The 19,762-nt window shown below is 49.7% G+C and overlaps 1 protein-coding gene and 1 long non-coding RNA gene across 2 annotated transcripts in view; one reads left to right on the top strand and one right to left on the bottom strand.

Annotated features, from left to right (window-relative positions):
• Positions 1–19,762, top strand: part of PDE10A (phosphodiesterase 10A) — a 582,319-nt gene that overhangs the window by 94,311 nt on the left and 468,246 nt on the right. The gene's annotated exons all lie outside the window — the stretch shown is intronic.
• Positions 9,068–18,428, bottom strand: LOC133254283 (uncharacterized). The gene is made up of 2 exons (XR_009738634.1): positions 16,457–18,428; positions 9,068–13,899 (listed from the first exon to the last, which is right to left on the bottom strand). It is a non-coding gene; the product is annotated as an uncharacterized LOC133254283 (long non-coding RNA).

Here is a 19,762-nt window from a genome sequence, read left to right as displayed (position 1 = left end):
GAGTTCCAGAAAAACATCTATTTCTGCTTTCTTGACTATGCCAAAGCTGTTGACTGTGTGGATCACAATAAACTGTGGAAAATTCTGAAAGAGATGGGAATACCAGACCACCTGACCTGCCTCTTGAGAAACCTATATGCAGGTCAGGAAGCAACAGTTAGAACTGGACACGGAACAACAGACTGGTTCCAAATAGGAAAAGGAGTATGTCAAAGCTGTATATTGTCACCCTGCTTATTTAACTTCTATGCAGAGTCCATCATGAGAAACGCTGGGCTGGAAGAAGCACAAGCTGGAATCAAGATTGCTGGGAGAAATATCAATAACCTCAGATATGCAGATGACACTACCCTTATGGCAGAAAGTGAAGAGGAACTAAAAAGCCTGTTGACGAAAGTGAAAGAGGAGAGTGAAAAAGTTGGCTTAAAGCTCCACATTCAGAAAACGAAGATCATGGCATCTGGTCCCATCACTTCATGGGAAATAGATGGGGAAACAGTGGAAACAGTGTCAGACTTTATTTTTGGGGGTTCCAAAATCACTGCAGATGGTGACTGCAGCCATGAAATTAAAAGACGCTTACTCCTTGGAAGGAAAGTTATGACCAACATAGACAGCATATTGAAAAGCAGAGATATTATTTTGCCAACAAAGGTCCGTCTAGTCAAGGCTATAGTTTTTCCAGTGGTCATGTATGGATGTGAGAGTTGGACTGTGAAGAAAGCTGAGCGCGGAAGAATTGATGCTTTTGAACTGTAATGTTGGAGAAGACTCTTGAGAGTCCCTTGGACTGCAAGGAGATCTAACCAGTTCATCCTAAAGGAGATTGGTCCTGGGTGTTCATTGGAGGGACTGATGCTAAAGCTGAAACTCCAATACTCTGGCCACCTCATGTGAAGAGTTAACTCATTGGAAAAGACTCTGATGCTGGGAGGGATTGGAGGCAGGAGGAGAAGGGGACGACAGAGGATGACATGGCTGGATGGCATCACCGACTGGATGGACATGAGTTTGAGTGAACTCCAGGAGTTGGTGATGGACAGGGAGGCCTGACGTGCTGTGATTCATGGGGTTGCAAAGAGTCGGACATGACTGAGTGACTGAACTGAACTGAACTGAACTGAACACCCACTTAGAGAAACCTCGGTGTCTGAAGCTGAGCTGACTGTGGGCCCGTCCCAGTGAGCCCCTGAGCATCTCAGCTAAAGTGCTGACCGGGGCCGGAACCCCAGAAGGGTCTGCACTCCTTAGAGTAAACTTAACCTCTCAGCCACCTCTCCCCAGCCAATGTTTCATTTCACTTTTCTCTTCTTCCCACAATACTCAGACTCTCTAGGGGTCAGGGAGAAGAAGACACCTCTTGGGAGGCCCTTCCCTCCTGCACTGTCTGATTCCATGCTTCCCCCACCCCCAGCACATGCCAAGTGCAGGGAAATGTGAATCCGTTTCTAGTAACTTGTCCTTGTTGTGAAAGATGCAGCCCATGGAGGCCATGGAGGGGACCCCAGGGGAGGGGAAGTGGTCAGAGGGCCACCGAGGACAAGGAACTCTGAGAGGAAATTGCTGTTTGCAGTCCAGTTCTTGCCTGTGCACTGTGGTGTCAGTAGCTCTCTGTGTGTGTTTGTGTGTGTGTGTGTGTGTAAAGAATGATTGCGACTCCCAAGGCAGCAAGCCAGATTAGGACACGCTGCTCTGCAGACCTCTTGCTGAGTTGGGAGAGCGTCCTCCTCTGTCAGTGGCGTGGGCTCAGGGGTGCCGCCTGCTAGACGAGCACAGGGCAGGGTTTTAATTGTGGGGGGGACGGCAGGGAGCCCCATGGCTTCCATGGAGGCTGCTCTTTCCAGCTGTACTTTTGCACACACACATATCTGTACTGTTTTTTGGAAACCACGATGGAGAAAGAAAATAGAATGAGTCATCTTTGACTGAAGCATCTTGCTCAGTAGTTTTAAAACGGCTGGGAACCTGTCACTTAGTTGTAGGTGCTGTGGCTTTGGATTTAATAAGGCACATCGCAGCCTGCTTGTGCTCGGGATTCTAGACTTGGGAGGGCCTTGGAACACTGCAGTGAATTATGCACAATGCAAACTGACCATTAGGGGCACTCACCTCGTTGTGCAGCCATCACAGCCATCCGCCTCCAGCCCTGGGTTGGGCCTGGGCCTTGATGGTAGAGCCTCCAGGAGCGGGAACCCCAAGCACACTCTCTAAAGACAGGTGTTCCATAGACGGAGCAGGATTCACACACGAAAGGACTGAACGGGAAGCAGTTGCTGGCAGTTGCTTCCTTCCACCGGCGGTTGCTGCCTGTCTCAGCGGAGGCCACACCTTCGCTCTCCAGGAGGCTCCTGCAGTCTGCAGAGAGGTCTCTAGGGCTGTGGGGCCTTGTCTTCTGGTGGCAGCCACAGTGCCGAGGGCAGAAGTCCTGCTGATTACCTCTGTTCCTGAATTCCCACGGAAGGAGGCATTTGTGATAGAAAAACATCAAGAGGGTTACCGAATAAACACGCTTTCTTATAAGCTTAGATAAGCTTCCCTGGTGGCTCAGATGGTAAAGAATCCATCTGCAATGCAGGAGACTCGGGTTCAATCCTTGGGCCCGGAAGATTCACCTGGAGAAGGGGATCCAGTATTCTTGCCTGGAGAATTCCACGGACAGAGGAGCCAGGCGGGCTACAGTTCATGGGGTCACAAAGAGTCCGACACGACTGAGCAACTAATCACATGTCAGCTTAGACACATGACTTCATATTATTAAAAGATTGCCTACAGCACTTAAATATAATCTCTCGGTTCCCCTCCACTCACCTGTGAGTGAGTTATCGGTGGTTTACATAGCTCCAACTCGCAGGCAGCATAAACCAGGGAAGGACCCGTAGAGATGCCCACTCAAGGCGGGGAGAGGGAGGTTTCAGCACTTTGGGGAGGGTGGGTCTCCCTGGAGTCACAGCCCCGGTGAAGACAGGCTCACAGGGGAGGGAACAGGACACCCCTGTGCATTGCCAAGTAACCCCGAACAGTCACCCAACCACCCCTAATGAGCTAAAGGGTGACAGTGACATTTAAGCCAATTTACAATGAGGAAGCCAGGAAGATGGTGAGCAAGACTCTGCTGGACTCAGGGCAGCCCCAGAGCTTCCCGCCAGAGCATCAGCAGGCGCGCTCCCTGTGCGGCAGAGCGCTGCCTCCAGAATCCCCAATCCGAACCTCGGAGGGCTCGTCACACTCACTCACTGTCAGCTCACAAGTCCCACATCTTCGTGACCCTTATTTAACTGTCTGTGAGATGCCTTTTGTGGTGGTTGTTTAGTCGCTAAGTCCCATGCTTTGGAAGGTCCTCTATTCATAGGATTCTCCAGGCAAGTATACTAGAGTGGGTAGCCAGCTCCTTCTCCAGGAGATCTTCCTGAACTTCCTATGTCTCTTGCATTGGCAGGTGGGCTCCTCACCACTGAGCCACCTGGGAATGCCTTTAGCAGTGTGCAAATCAAAACCCATGAATTGTGTGCCATGGGAACTCCAAGTCAGACTGAGTGTGGGAGCATTTGGGTCCCTTCCAGAGGGGTTGCAGGCCTCACTTTGAAGAGACTTCCTCCGGGATCTGCACTTGTCTTTTGGCTTTTGATGCTGTAACTTTAATCAAAGGACCGCACTCAAGCTCACCCCGAGGTTGCTCGCTGTGGCGGAGAACACGCTTCATTGCGCTAGGAGGCTAATGGTTCAGTGAGGTCCAAGTGACAATGTACTTTTGGGACAGATTGCTAGAAAACAGGCATTAGGTCCTTGGAAAGAAGAGGTGTTGAGTCTCCTTGGACGATAAAGCCCAGATAGCTGCCTCCATCTACCTGTTAACATTGGCAGGAAGCTCACAGCCTGGTCGCAGGGGAAACAGATCACCTGCCCAATGTGAGGAGTTCAGCACTTGTCGTTCTTTCCTCTCCTTGTCTTGGCTGTGTCTTACTTATCATTCCCCAGCTGCCGACATTCACATTTTTATTTATATTCCACAATTACTTCACCCGATGGGAGTTGGTCATAAGTCACCTTACCACCATCAATAAACAAACCAAATGAACACATATTTACTACAGTAGCTCTTAAAACAGAATACAGATACGTGCTACAAATATGCAGGCATCTCGGGCAGGTACTTCCAGAATCCAGAAGTAAAGAGAACCTTTCTTACTGAACGCGGTTACTAAAGATGCGCTCAAAGCGTGAATGAAGAGATGACCCAAAGATCCCCAACCAAGAGGTCAGAACAGGAGTGGGTGGGACAGAGGGCCAGCCTCAGGGATGCTGTCCGTGTCACAGGAGGCATGACCCTCAGGAGGCTGGGCTGTGGGCATGTGCAGGGCTGGGTGCCCACTCTGTTGCCACTGAGTGGCCTCTCGCCGTGGGCCCCCATCTTTTTCATCAAATCTCCAAACCTTCCCCTGCTCTGCAGCTTAGCGACCTTTGCAGAAGAAAGCCTGGTCTTGAGCATTTGCTTAAAGACCTCAGAGACTTTCTCTTGCCCTTAGGGTTTGTCATCAGAATTTGCAAAAGACTTCAGCAGAATTACATGCTATTGTACAACAAGAAATCTTCAACAAAATTAAAAGGCGAAGAACCAACTGGGGAAGTATGTCCGCTACAAAGGGAACAAAGGGTTTATGTGAAAAAGCTCCTGCACTACCACCTCTCAGCCCCCTTCCCACTGGAACGGACAAAGGCCAGAAACTGAGGCAGGGGACAAAGGCCAGAAACTGAGGCAGGAGACAAAATATCGGCTAAAACAACTGATCAAAGTTCAACGTCATCAGTCAGGCGCTGATTCAGACTGGGCTATGCACTCTCTTACAGTGCTCAGATTTCTGGCAAGTATTGAAAGCCTCAGGGATATTTATTCATTTCAGTTCATCAATTCTGCTTCCAGAAATCTAGCCAAAAAATAGAAATGTGGACAAATGTCGAAGGAGAGAATTGTTCATGCTATATTATTTTATAATAGCAAAAAGTAAATGTTCAAAAATGGGAAATAAAGTATGACAGAATATAACGTGACCATAAAATGCCAAATGAAGGAGTTTCAGTCACACTGAACAATGTTCATGAGAGAGTGTTTCATGGAAGAAAAAAAGTCAGCACGCATCACCGTCTGTAGTACAGTATGGTCCCAGCGAGCTGAACTGTTCGTGGAGATCACCTAGCAGTTTTGACCCATATTCATCATTTTCCTTTTCAACTACTTTTTAGCACATTCTTAGTGTTCTTTAACATTTGTACTTTTAAAATAAGCTCAGAAATCAATAAAAGCAAGATATGTCCCGAACATGAAGGGATGCTGCGGGGATGTAGGCATGCGGGCCCTGCGTGGGGCTGACACGGAAGAGCTGACCTTACCTGGACACGAGAACACAGGGAGATGAGGGAGTCGGGGTCAGGTGGAGAGAAACTCAAGTTCCTCCCGTGGCTGACTCGGTGACGCCAACAACCCAGAGAAACAGTTCAGCAGAGGTTGAGGGGCCCACGTGGAGTAAGATCAGTTTGGGAACTTGAGGCCCTGCAGGTGTTGGCTGGAAGGGAATGCAGAGTCAAGGGGTGGCGGGGACCTGGGCTGCAGCCCCAGAGAAAGCTGCTGGGAGGGAGGGGGGTGGGTTGGAGCCCAGGTGCAGGTTGGAGAAAGGGGAGCCTTCCAGGAGGATGAGGGACATAGTCAGAGGCAGAGATCCAGGCGTTTCCAACAGAAAGTCAAAGTTAGAGAGCAGAGAGTCTGGAAAAAATCCGCCTGGGCCAAGATTCCAGAGGGCTTGAAAATCAGAAGTGACACTCTTTAGGACTCGCTAGGGACTCGGTTCAGGGTCGGGCCCTGCTGCCCTCGCAGAGTCCCGGCAGAGGGCACCACAGAGAGGGCTATGCGGTGCTTCACGACACGCCGGTGCTTCTGCTTGGGTTGCTTTGCCCTTAGTTTGTGAATCTTATTACATCTGTAACATGTACGTTTGTAATAGTCCATTTTCATTTATGTTAAATGGAAGTGAAAATGTTAATCTCTCAGTCTGTATCTGACTCTTTGAGACCCCAAGTACCGTAGCCCGCCAGACTCCTCTGTCCATGGGACTCTCCAGGCAAGAATACTGGAGCGGGTTGCCACGCCCTCCTCCAGGGGATCTTCCTGACCCAGGGATCGAAGCCTGGCCTCCGGCATCACAGGCAGATTCTTTACTATCTGAGTCACCAGGGAAAAGCCATTTATGTTTAATAACTGAAAGCAAGTAAAACATTTATTTTTAAAGACTAGTTAGTAGAAAACCTACTGGGGAGTCCTGCTTTCATTACTGTTGCAGCAAGGAGACCCCTCATGCTTGTGCGCTGGAAGGCTGTGGACCCGGATTGCACATCACGGACTCCACCGTTCACAGTCGCGTAGTGAGGGCCGCCCGCAGCCTGCCTCTTCCGTGTGACCTCCGCGGCGGCTCGCTTCCCTTCCCTCCCGGAAGGCCGCCCCTCCCCGATCCAAAGCCCACCAGGGCGTTTCCCGGACCACAGGGGTTGGCTGGAGGGGCGCGGGCGTTGGGGGGTGGGGCGGGGGGAGGAGGGGCGGCGGGCGCCCGGGAGTCACGGAGATGGGAGGGAGCAGCCAGGGGCCGTGAGCACCGCGGAGAGGAAGGGGTTCCAGCCCCACGCAGGGTTGGCAGCGGCCTCAGTGGGACGGAGGCTGTCCTGAGATCACCGCGAGGGCCGGGAAACCCTCAGCCCCGCGGCTCACAGAGCCGGAACCAGGTCGGCTGTCTCATCCAGATGATTCAAGAGCCGGGAACCCCCTCCCTGCCACCCCCGCCCCCCGCCCCCCACGGCCCAGGGACTCTGCCACCAGAGGAGGAATTGTGTTTGCTGGGAAAACGCCCAGGGGAGGAAGCCCATGAGGCCAAATCCTGCTTGGTGGGGAAAAGGGAGGTTTTCCCACCGTCACAGGGCCTGCCTGAGGGGGAAGCAGAGACAGGGGGAGGGGGGTGGCTTTCAGGGATGCCCACCGGGGTCTCTGCTTCCAGAACGAGGCTTCAGTTTGAATTGCAAACTGAAATTATTTAGATAGGGGGCTTTAGATACCATGTTAAAAAGCAGAGACATCATTTTGCCAACAAAGGTCCGTCTAGTCAAGGCTATGGTTTTTCCAACAGTCATGTATGGATATGAGAGTTGGACCATAAAGAAAGCTGAGCCCCAAAGAACTGATGCTTTCGAACTGTAATGTTGGAGAAGACTCTTGAGAGTCCCATGGATTGCAAGGAGATCCAACCAGTCCATCCTAAAGGAGATGAGTCCTGAATATTCATTGGAAGGACTGATGCTGAAGCTGAAACTCCAATACTTTGGCCACCTGATGGGAAGAGCTGACTCATTAGAAAAGACCCTGATGCTGGGAAAGATTGAAGGCAGGAGGAGAAGGGGACGACAGAGGATGAGATGAGGTTGGATGGCATCACCGACTCAATGGACATGAGTTTGGGTGGACTCCGGGAGTTGGTGTTGGACAGGGAGGCCTGGTGTGCTGCAGTCCATGGGGTCACAAAGAGTCTGACTCGACTGAGCGGAGCGACTGAACTGAATCTTCTGAAGACAGGGGGAGGGGCAGCCTTCCTGGAGGGAAGGAAAGGGAGCCTCCTCCGCACTGGGTGGGTGGGAAAGGAGGGGTCCCGTCTAGCTGGGTGGGGGTCACACAGGAGAGGCTGGCAGGCGGCCGGCCAGCCCCCACTACACGCTCAGTGAACCGTGGGGCTCAGGAAAGGTTACCTCAAAATGATCTCCTTTGCTTAAGTCACTTCAACCGCCACTTCTTTGAACTCCTTAAATGGTGAGTTCTCAACACAGCCCCAAACAGGGAAAGCACTACTGGAGTGTTTCTGGGAACGAGAACAAAGCTCTGGCGGCAGCGAGGGGGTCGCGCGGCTTGGTGTCCGGCTCCCAGGGTGACTTCCCCCCCGGGCTACGGCCACTTCACCCCTCTCTCTGTTCTTCCGAACAACCACCTCATATTATACATTCAGAGCTGGAAGGGCAACAGTTCTCACAAATTCAGCTCTCTCCTCAAGAGAGAGCACACATCTGCTGATCTCATTTTTAAAACAGACCTGTTTTAACAGCTAGCATTTACTTTAGGTTTTGTTTTGTTTTTTAATGCTTTCCTTAACTCAGAAAATAAAACACACTAATTTGGGATTAAACTAAAAAAATTCTTGCTATCATAATATAATCTTGATAACATGTATGTTTAGAGGAGACGTGAAAGACGTGCTTTAAAACTTAGGTGCAAAAAAAAATTGTCCTCCTTAACTTGGATGATGAAAATAAGGAGAAACACATGCTACGAAGGGAAAGGATAGATAACCAAAATAAACTGTCCTTTCACTACCGGATTTTCCTTTTAAAATATGATCATTTAAGAATTCAAAGTGTGTGTCTGTTTTAAGACTCTGGTAAGAATTATGATGAAAATTCTGCTTCTTCCATAAATGGAAAACATAATACAAATATAGGTTCCCATTACTACCAGCCTTCCCCCCAGGGACCGAGGCTGAAGCTTTGTTCTCTGAGCTGCAGCAAGCAGCGTTTTGTGAGAACATGGAGCATAAACGGTATCATTGTAACTGCAAACTGGTCAGAACCTCAAAATAGCCAGAGCCGCCCTCTGGGCAGGGGGAGGGTTACTGACCGACTGGTTCAAGCTGCAGCAGTGATCGTACCTCGCGGAGAAGACTTCAGAGATTTATCCCACACATGGCATCACGTTCTCTCATTTTGTCTTCCTCCCAACCCTGGGTTACGACTGTAGGGAATGAGATTCAAAGTTGGCAGCTCTATATAATGAACCTACTTGCATCTGGGGAAAATGCACACTCTTTCCTTGGTAGTGAACTTACCCACAGGGTGAAGAACTTGTTTTGCACTAGAAAAAAATTCAGCCGAGGTGTGCAGGGTGCTTCACCGTGTTCTCAGATCTGAGGTTCAATTCCTGAGACGCTCTAACTCGGTGTGAATTTGTCCTGTGAATTTGTGTCTTCTTTTGCGCAAGATAAGAGACATGTTATTACTAGGTTTGTTCAAATGAATATTATCAGAAAAGATCATTCGAGGACTACAAAATAAAATTAAAATCAATATACTTTATGTAAATTATGGTGCTGAATGTTTAAAAGTATATATATTTGTATGTTCTCTCAATTTTTTTTTTTTTTTGCAAAAGTCTGAACAGTACACAGTATTTGCAATTGAAATTAGGAAGCAGAGGGAAAATTCAAAACTTATCTCCAGTCCACTAAAGAATTCCATCAAATTCTCAGTGGTGTATCTGAGAGTCAGTGTGACGCACTTCGTCCCCACTGGGATGTTCAAACTTCCTCCCAGTAGCAGACCCCAGATTTCCAAAGGCAACTTATAACCCTGTTTGCTTCTTCATCTCCCTAGAGCACAAATGTAGATAAGTAATTTAACCCAAGAAAGGACATTGCTCAGGGTCAGTAGGGACATTGGTTATTATTAAACTGGTCATCAGTTTCCTAGAGAGAAACAGGAAGCAGAAAAAATGTATCTAAAACAAAGAAATGAGCATAGTTTTATGACTAAGACAAAAAGGTGATGAAATCATTAAGAAATACTTAGGGGACCGATGGTGGTATAGGCTGGGATCAGCTGACATGGGTCCAGACCTCACACTGAATTGAATAAATGAATTGGTATCGTCTCGAATTCTTCAAGAATGATTGGTTTCTGACATCCTTCATATGACTCTCCGTATTACGAGGTAACATTAGGAGAGGAGTTGCCCGAGTCTTCTCTCCCTGAGTCAAAGGCCGAATTACAACTGGACTATAGTTCAACCCAGGTCGCTCAGGGGTAAAGAACACGCCTGCCAACGCAGGAGACAAGGTTTCAGTCCCGGGGTCGGGAAGATCCCGCGGAGAAGGAGATGGCAGCCCACTCCAGGATTCTTGCCTGGAGAATTCCATGGATAGAGGAGCCTGGTGGGCTACCGTCCATGGGGTCACAAAGGGTTGAACGTGACTTAGCGTCCAAGCAACAGTACAGCCAACTCAGTTGTTTAACCCCCGTGGTGACTGTGATGCAGCATAAAGACTCACAGAAACACCGCACTGGTTCCAGCTCCGTCGTCTGTCATGACCAGCACAGTTGGGCCGTAGCCGTCTGCTCAGCTTCACGCAGGGATATCTGAGAGCTGTTAGGGGTGATTCAAGTCCTTCGCAGGGAGTCACCTTACTACCCTCCAAAGAATTAAAATGGCAAATGCCCATCGATCAACCCAGGATGAAGCCATTAACAATAGACATTTTTATTGAGGAAACCACTCAAGTCCTAGAAGCTGGCACAAACCCTAATTTTTAGTTCTTCCCAAGAACACACATTTCGTTCTTTCCTCTGTCATCACTAGAACCCAGATAATTCACTGTGATTCGGCAGGGGGTTGAGTTCGGATCTGTTTTCTTTTGTTTTAACCCAGAGATATTTAATCCGACCAAATGCTTCATAACTGCTCAGACCGCTTCCTTTATTGGCTTTTAAGAGTAGGGTTTGGACTGTGGAGAAGTGAAATGACTCGTTTACGGTCAAATAGCTATAAAGGGCAGGGCGGGAACTGGAACAGGGTACTCCAGCTTACCAGCCCAAGATCCTTTCTACAACAACAAGCTTGCATAAAACGGCTTTTCAGAGAAGCATTTTACGGGTAACAAGTGATGGGTTTTCGGGTTTGGCAGCAATGATCAGAATTTCAGATGACTCTCGTGTATTTGAAAGTTGGTGAGGAACTCTTGAAGTTATTAATACCACAAACATCTATGTGTCTGATACATGCTGAGCACCAGAAGATGCGCTGGAACTTCCAGACACATTAAACACAGACCCCCTCCCCACCAGGGTCAGGAGACCAGCACACGGGCCGGGACACAGAAGGGCAGGAGCGGGTGTCTACTTAGAAATAAGTACATAAATACAGTAGTGAAGCAAAAACAGCCTGTGATGAACCCAAAGGAGGAAAGAAAAGAAAATCTAAACGTTACTTATTTCAGATGCTGGCTTGTTTAAAATAAGGGAGCGTGTGACTCTCACTTGAATGAAAAAAGTTCACCTCTAATTATTCAAGAAAACCTAATGTAATGAATTAAATACTTAAACTACAACTTCAAAAGAGCCAGCTCTTAGGCACTTGAGAAAACAAACGAAAATGGGGAAAAGATACTTTGGAATGTCTTTTCGTTCTGACTAATCCTATGTGAAACTGACAAAGACAGAAATCAGGGTAGCAAAGTAAATGAAGACATTGTTGGCATATATTTCCTATCAGATTCTTTCTCTCCCCAAAGTTAGAGCCACCGCAGCGTGAGATCCTGCTTATCTGGGATCCTCAATGGTTAAAAACCAGCAGCCTCCCGGTTCTGGGAGCGGCTGCCAAGCCTTCGTGCGTCATGGAGCAGAAAGGCTGAGAGTGATCATACCATCCCAGGGAGAAGAGCTCGGAGACTCAGAGCTGCAATCTCCCTGCTGGCCCTTCGGACATCAGATGGAGCATTTGCATTGCTGTGAGGTTGGGCTGCGGTCCCAGCCCAGGAAAAGGGCCAAGGGGGCCACAGCTGTAAGCAAGAAGGTTCTGAGAGTCCCCACCCACGCAGTCTCTGACCCGAGCCTGCTGACCGTCAGCTTGGTGTATCTAATCTAATCCCACCCATCTGACATTTAGATCAGAAGAACTTGCGTGTAGAACGAGGGTGACCTGGTTTCTGTAGCGAGCGCACCTGATGTTTTCAGTTTAAGGAAAATAATCTTTAAACGAATACTTTTGTTTCTCCCTAAGGGCTTCCCTCGTAGCTCGATTGGTAAAGAATCTGCCTGCAACGCAGGAGACCTGGGTTCGATTCCTGGGTTGGGAAGATTCCCCTGGAGAAGGGGATGGCAACCCACTCCAGTATTCTTGCCTGGGAAATCCCTGTGGACAGAGGAGCCTTGCAGGCTACTGTCCACGGGGTCGCAAGAGTCGGACACAACTTAGCGACCAAACCACCAAAGGCACCATCTGCTTTCCAAATGAGTAACTGTTCTGACTCCCGTGTGGCTCTCAAAATTGAGGGCTTGTTGACAAGCCCCGTCGTTTAGTCTGCCTTCAGAAATGATGCGTTTCTCCCTGACCTGCCTTTGTCCTCGTGGTGAATTTCAGAGTCCGCTCACTGAGGGCGTGCCAGCCTTTGTTTGCTCCCCAGTCCCCCCAAGAGCTATTATCTTCAGACATGTCCCCGGCCGGCCGCCTCCCGGTCTTTGCAACCACACCCTGCTCCTGTGCTCGCTCTCTGCGGGTTAGTGACCCCAGGTCAGAGGGCGCTTGGCCCATCAGTTGCCCCTGAAGCCCTCGTCTCACCTCTAGATATCCTAATGGGATTCTTAAAAAAAAATCACTTCTGAAATTAGAATCCTTTTAATGGAAGCATTGACAATTCTATCTACTCTGCTTCTTCACATTAGTATTAGTAAAGTGAACGACAGTACTTCACCCAACATTGTAAATCAACTATACAATGAAAAAAAGGCTTCACTTTCTCAGGGAGCTTCCTGCTGGTCTGGTGCTGAGCTAAATGCCTCATGCCGGATCTCCTTCAGTCTTCACACAGCAGCCTTCCGAGGAAGCTGGGGTTACTGTCCCTATTTCATGGGAGCAGGACAGAAGCTCAGAAAGACTGAAAAGTTTGCCTGAAAGCACGCTCTAGGTAAGTGGTCAGGCCGGGAGCCAGACTTCTTCCCCCAGGACTCCCCCGCGGTCCGGTGGTTAAGACTCCGCACTTCCACCGCAGGGAGGGCGGTCACGGGCTCCATCGCCGGTCGGGAACTGAGTTTCCACAAGCCACACGGTGCAGCCCAAACAACAACAGCAACAAAACAAGCAAACAGGAGTTCTTCCCATTGGTGAGGTTCTGCTGCTCCTCATCTAACAGAGAGGAGTGTCAGTCGCTCAGTTGTGTCCGACTCTCTGCGACCCCATGGACTGTAGCCCACCAGGCTCCTCTGTCCATGGGATTCTCCAGGCAAGAAGACTGGAGTGGGTTGCCATTTCCTTCTCCAGGGGATCTTCCCAACCCAGGGACTGAACTCAGGTCTCCCTCATTGCAGGCAGATTCTTCACTGTCTGAGCCATGGGGCTTCCCTGCACAGAGGGAAACTGGCTGATAGTTGGAAGATCCTGTGAGGTACCATTGCCCTGTAAACTGCAAAGTCTGCTAAAGTGTTCAGAATGAGCCCAGACCCCAAACCAGAGATGCCCTCATCTGATGTGTAAGAATCCACAGCCTAACGTCTGTCTTTGCTGAGATTTTCCTGCTGCAGTCACTGGACTTCAGGAGTCATTGGTGGTCATAAGTTTTACCCATCCACATTCAAAAGAAGAGTCAGATGATCAAATCAACAGAAAGCAAGCTATTGCCAAGGGGTTTGGGGGAAAACCACTCTATTCAGGGTCAGCGAACAAGGCAAGCCCGTTTGGAAGCATCGGCCACCTCCTACCACCCAGCAGGTCATCCCCATTCTCAGGGGACATTCCTGAAACACTGCAGAAGCTTCCAGGGCAGGGATAAGGGGCACAAGGGCAACTCGCTCTGAAGCCTTGAATAAGCTGTGAGACTTGCGTTTTCCTAGTTCAGGAAGAAGCTGTGGTAGACGTTGTGTCCGTCCCAGGGACAGCCCCTCCTGGACCCCCACTCTGCAGATCTGGCACTTTCCATGGTGGCAGGAGCTTGCAGACAGAGTAACGGGTTCTGGGGGCATCCGCTCCTGGATTGCCGCCTGTCGCTCTCCATGGCAGCAGTGACTTGCAGGCGTGATCCTGGACCACCCCTGTGGGCCCAGTGTAACCACAGGTGCCTGGTGAGACGGAGGCAGGAGGGTCAGAGAAGGCAGGGCGATGCCGGAGACAGAGGTTGGAGTGATGTGCTTTGAAGATGGATGGCAGGGCCGTGGGCCAAGGAATGGGGGCGCCTCTGGAAGGTGGAAAAGGCCCAGGAACAGATCCTCCCCCGGACATTCCAGAGAGAGGACAGACCAGCCCACACCTAGATTTTAGCCCCACGAGGCACATTCTGGACTTTTGACCTCCAGAACTATTAAGATAATAAATTGGTGTTGTTTTAAGCTACTAGTAATTTGTTCCCGGCCCAGTGGACATGAGTTTGAGCAAACTCTAGGAGATAGTGAAGGACAGGGAAGCCTGGCATGCTAAAGACCACAGAGATGGAAAGAGTCAGATAGGACTTAGTGACTGAACAACAATTTGTTACAACAGCAGTAGGAAACTAATGTGATTCTGCTTGGAATTCAGGGCTGAACTGACCTGGGCACCGCACCTGTCCATGATGAACGGGCCCGGAGTCATCTGGGTGATCAGGAGCATAAAGTATATACAATTTGACTCAGTCATGAGCTTCATGCTAGGTACTTAAAGGTATTATTTATTCATCTAAGATTACAGATGTATTCATTTAATTTTATCTTTAAAATGGTGAATTTTTTGGAAAATTGCTAATGGAGAGCAAGCCGCCGAACTTCTAAAATCTTAGCTCCACTATAGTTTGAGCAGCTTCTGTGGCTCGACGTGTCACTTGGTGGCAGAGGAAGCTGGCAACCCCAGGAGAGAATCCGAGGCTGCTGGCTGGCTGCCCACCGAGGCCAGACGAGTCCCAGGCGAGTCCTGGGCGTGCCGTGGGTCCCCCGTGCCCGATTTGGCGTCTGCGGCTCCCCAGCTGGTTTTAAGCTCACCTCAGTGTCTCTATTGGCTTGACTTTCACTGAATGCAGGGGAGTCTCGGGGCCTTAAAGGGGGCCGCCATCCACCACAATCTTACCTCCCCTTCAAGGCCCGGATCAACGATGCCACCTCACGAACCTGACCCTCCAGTGAGCCGTGCCCCCCGGGGGTGTCTCCATACAAGTACTCTGTCTCAAGTCCAGTCGTTTTTGTATCTGGCTTGGCCCTCCCACCAGCTGAGCCCTGGGGGCCAGAGGGCCTGACCCCTGCCCTCTGTTTGCCCCCCACGCCCAGCTGCCCAGCAGACACTGCGGGAGGTGTTGATGGGGGCGCTGGCGGGAGCAGAGGCCCCACAGCCCAGCAGGCAGGTGGCAGACGGCACGTGCCACCCAGCGAGATGCACGCCCGACACCCACGCCCTGGCCTTGCCGCAAGCAAGCCTGCCGTCCCGACGGCTGCCCTTGCCATGGGCAGAGCCCCAGGGGAGATCCGCCCCAGAGGGTGGGGGGCCGGCACGGGGTGGCCCCGGCGGGCTTCTTGGGGGCCCCAAGTCGCGGGCTCGGGTGCTCCTGTCAGCTGAGTTCAGACTGAGACAGTTCGGATGTTCAGGGGGCCGGTCCTCCCCACAACTGACTTCAGCTTTGCCTCCAGCTGGGGGGCGGCATCTTGCGACCCTGCCTCACACCCTGCACCCCGCCACTCACTCAGGCTGGACTCCCGTCCCCAGGCCCAGGCGGGGGGCTTGGGGGCGAAGGACCCACAGCTGTGGGGCCATCTGCTCTGTCTCCGCTATCTCTCCCCCACACGGTCTCTCTCCTCATTCACCGCTTCTGCTCCGTCAGCCTCGAGACCTAGAGCCGCCTGGGGCCCCAGCTTGTCCTGAAAGCATGTTTCCAAATTAATGCTTCCCGAGTGTGGTCAGTGAGTCATCTGCGGCCTCTGGCTTTCTTCCAAGTGGCTAGCTGCTTTCAGAAGGCAGGTAGGAAAGCTCTGAGGGTCCGGAGTGTTTCAGTTTGAAATGAGGGGTTGGTAATCTGATTCACAGGAATCCGGTGATGTTCTGAATTCCTGTTGCATTCCTAAACGTTGTAGGAGTGCAGTAAGAACGACCTTCACTGGGTCGACAAAACACGGCTGACAAACGGGAAATTTTTTACATCATTCTTTTTATTACGTCCTATTAAAAAAGGCTTATTATGTAGTTGGCTTATTATACAGTGCTTATTCACAAAAAAATGAATTATGGAACAAACGATTTCTTGCAATGTGAAAGCAGCCTTAAGAATAGCTATAAGAACAGTGAGGCTCCAGATACATTCCTGAATGGAAATAATGTAGTGAGAAGGACTCCAGTGTGGAAAAATGAACAGAATCCGCACGCAGAATGGTTTTAGACAAGTAGGTAAAAACAGCTGTGCTTGGAGAGCAAATGTAATGATAAATGTCCAACACCTGGCTTTCTCCAGGACCCATTAGTTCTTAGTCCTTCAGCTCAGTTCAGTGGCTCAGTCGTGTCCGACTCTTGGTGACGCCAGGCCTCCCTGTCCACCACCAACTCCCAGAGCCTACCCAAACTCACGTCCATCGAGTCGGTGATGCCATCAGCCATCTCATCCTCTGTCGTCCCTTCTCCTCCCGCCCTCAGTCTTTCCCAGCACCAGCTGGGCCTCGGTCTTACACTTTCCCCGGGTTGCATCGTAGCTCCTGGCCCGTGAATTGGCTTCAGCACCCCTTTTCCTGAGACACAGGCTCGTGGTCACGGGGAACAGGGGCATGGCGCATGCCGCCCTTGGGTGTGAGCTGGCCTGCTCTCTGCACGTCAGTGACTTCGCCAGACGCCCCGCGACGGCCCCTCCCGCTCTGCTTTCCCTGCCCTGGATACGGTGCGGCACCGCGGGGCCGTCTGACAAAGCGTTCTCCAGCGGCTCCACGCACGTCTTCTCTGAACGCAGCTCTGTCACGTGGTGGCGGCCGCTGCTGCAGACTTGTCCGCGGCGCTGACACCTGCAGCTCCTGCCGAGTGTGACTGAGTGGCGCCTCGGTGGTTTCAGCAACTGTTTCCTATGGTGTAAAAGCGGTCATTTCATAATGACAAGCGCCGTCCTCTCTGAGTGTTCATTTGCTCCATCTGAAGAGGCAGCAGGTTTGGATGGAAGGCTTTGAGGGCGACACAGAGCTGATCAAATTTCATAATAAAATATACCAAGGACATGGACACTGGACCGGTTCCAAATAGGAAATAGAGCATGTCAAGGCTGTATATTGTCACCCTGCTTATTTAGCTTATATACAGAGTAAGTACATCATGAGAAATGCTGGGCTGGATGAAGCACAAGCTGGAGTCAAGATTTCCAGGAGAAATATCAATAACCTCAGATATGCAGATGACACCACCCTTATGGCAGAAAGTGAAGAGGAACTAAAGAGCCTCTTGATGAAAGTGAGAGAGAAGAGTGAAAACGTTGGCTTAAAGCTCAACATTCAGAAAACTAAGATCATGGCATCTGGTCCCATACATCATGGAAAATAAATGGGGAAACAGTGGAAACAGTGACAGACTTTATTTTTGGGGGCTCCAAAATCACTGCAGATGGTGACTGCAGCCATGAAATTAAAAGATGCTTACTCCTTGGAAGAAAAGTTATGACCAACCTAGACAGCATACTAAAAAGCAGAGACATTGCTTTGTCAACAAAGTCCATCTAGTCAAGGCTATGGTTTTTCCAGTGGCCGTGTATGGATGTGAGAGTTGGACTATAAAGAAAGCTGAGCACCGAAGAATTGATGCTTTTGAACTGTGGTGTTGGAGAAGACTCTTGAGAGTCCCTTGGACTGAAAGGAGATCAAGCAACTCCATCCTAAAGGAGACCAGTCCTGGGTGTTCATTGGAAGGACTGATGCTAAAGCTGAAACTCCAGTACTTTGGCCACCTGATGCAAAGAACTGACTCATTGGAAAAGACCCCGATGCTGGGAAAGATTGAAGGCAGGAAGAGAAGGGGACGACAGAGGATGAGATGGTTGGATGGCATCACTGACTTGATGGACATGAGTTTGAACAAGCTCCAGGAGTTGGTGATGGACAGGGAAGCCTGGCGTGCTTCAGTCCATGGGGGCGCAAAGAGTCTGACATGACTGAGTGACTGAACAGAACTGAATCTTTGACCTTGCCCCTAGCCTGGCACAATGCCCAGCACAGAGGAAGTGCTCAGTTAACCCTTGGCATGCCCCTGTGCAAGAGTCCCTGGTGGATGACTGAGGAAGAATGGCCAGCCTGCCTTTCTGAAGCGGGCAGAACCACTAAGGGACATTCCAAATCATTCAAGATATGCTGACATCTGACAGAACCAAGCTGACTCTTGCTAAATGCAAAATAGTTCAATTGCTTTTTTCTATTTTTGCTAGAGATTGTCCATGTAAATTTATCCAAACCTGAATAACTCTTAGGGGGGGTTTCACAAGGCATGATCAACCCCTCCTTGGATGTGTGGTGAAGATAATGACTAGGATAGAGACACAGGTGGAAAGGTGTCTCTTATGTTTAGTAGAAAGTTTTCTTTCCATAGTCTGTTTTTTCTTACTTGAATCTACCAGCTCACTTTCTTTGTTTCCCTTTACACACACACATACACACACACACACACACACACACACACAGCTCCCAAGGGCAGCAGCTGACTGATCAAGATGCTTGCTTAATACAGATATCAGTAGCTCACGAAGATAAACAAGGAGACAACTTTGGTTTCTGTTTTAAGTTACCGAATGAAAATTCCAGACAAGGTACAGATAATTGAATGTCGCCAAATATTTTTATGGCCATGAGATGGTTGGTTGGCATCATCGACTCGATGGACATGAGTTTGAGCAAGCTCCGGGAGTTGATGATGGACAGGGAAGCCTGGCATGTTGCAGTCCACCGGGTCCCAGAGAGTTAGACACGACTGAGCGACTGAACTGAAGTATTTTTAACCATGTTGAATTCTGATGCAATAATCTTGACTTTCAAAAACACTTTAATTATGGAAAAGCAAATTTTTGAAAGTAAATTAAGTATGTCGTTGATACTTGAATGCCTTAATCTGCTTCTTAATTGGATACTGGACAGAAGGAGCTGGATCACTGAGAACCACGCGGTCAGTCATGTCCCAGGCTGACCAGCAGAGGGCGCCCACCACCAGGCACCCTCACTTCAGTTGCCCCCAAACCTGATGAAGAGCGGAGCTGATTGTGAGTCAATTTTGAAAACCTATCATATTTTTAAGAAGGATCATATAGCTGAAGTTGATTGATTTTACTATTCTTTTAGAAGAAACTGAGTAATTCCTGGGGAATAAGAGGTGTATTTTGCTCAGTGGCTGTGGCCCATGGACCCTGGCATCCTAACCCACTTTCAAGGGGGTCGGGAGATCAACATCTTCTAGAATGCCGTGAGATCGCTCAGTTGCGCCTGACTCTTTGCTACCCCATGGACTGTAGCCCACCAGGTTCCTCTGTCCATGGGATTTTCCAGGCAAGAATACTACAGTGGGTTGCCATTTCCCTCTCCAGGAGATCTTCCCAACCCGGGGATTGAGCCCTAGTCTCCGGCATTGTAGGCAGTCGCTTTACCATCTGAGCCACCAGGGAAGTCCTCAGAATGCTGAGATGTGTTTGACCTTTCAGTTGGCTGACACCTGCCCTGTAGAGGGATGGAGTTACTGCACCATTGGGCCCCTCACCGCTCTGCTCTCACCACAGAGGAAGCAAACCCAATACTTCACTTAAGAGGTCCCTGGAAGAAGCAGCAGGAATAGTCAGCTTTCCTTAACTTTGATGCTTACCAAGGACTCCAAAGAGTTTCTGTTTGTGTGGCTTTTATCTAGTGATACTAACATATACCCATATTCGACGTTAACGCTGTGAAAACCAGTTATGAACTCTTTTAAAAGAGCAGTGATAAGCCCACTTTAAGTAATGTAAACAACATACTGCCATGAAAAACA

Source organism: Bos javanicus, chromosome 9 (assembly GCF_032452875.1).
Source record: "Bos javanicus breed banteng chromosome 9, ARS-OSU_banteng_1.0, whole genome shotgun sequence".
NCBI classification, from domain to species: domain Eukaryota; kingdom Metazoa; phylum Chordata; class Mammalia; order Artiodactyla; family Bovidae; genus Bos; species Bos javanicus.
Note: the sequence above shows the minus strand (reverse complement) of the source record. Positions and strands in the feature narration are given on the sequence as shown.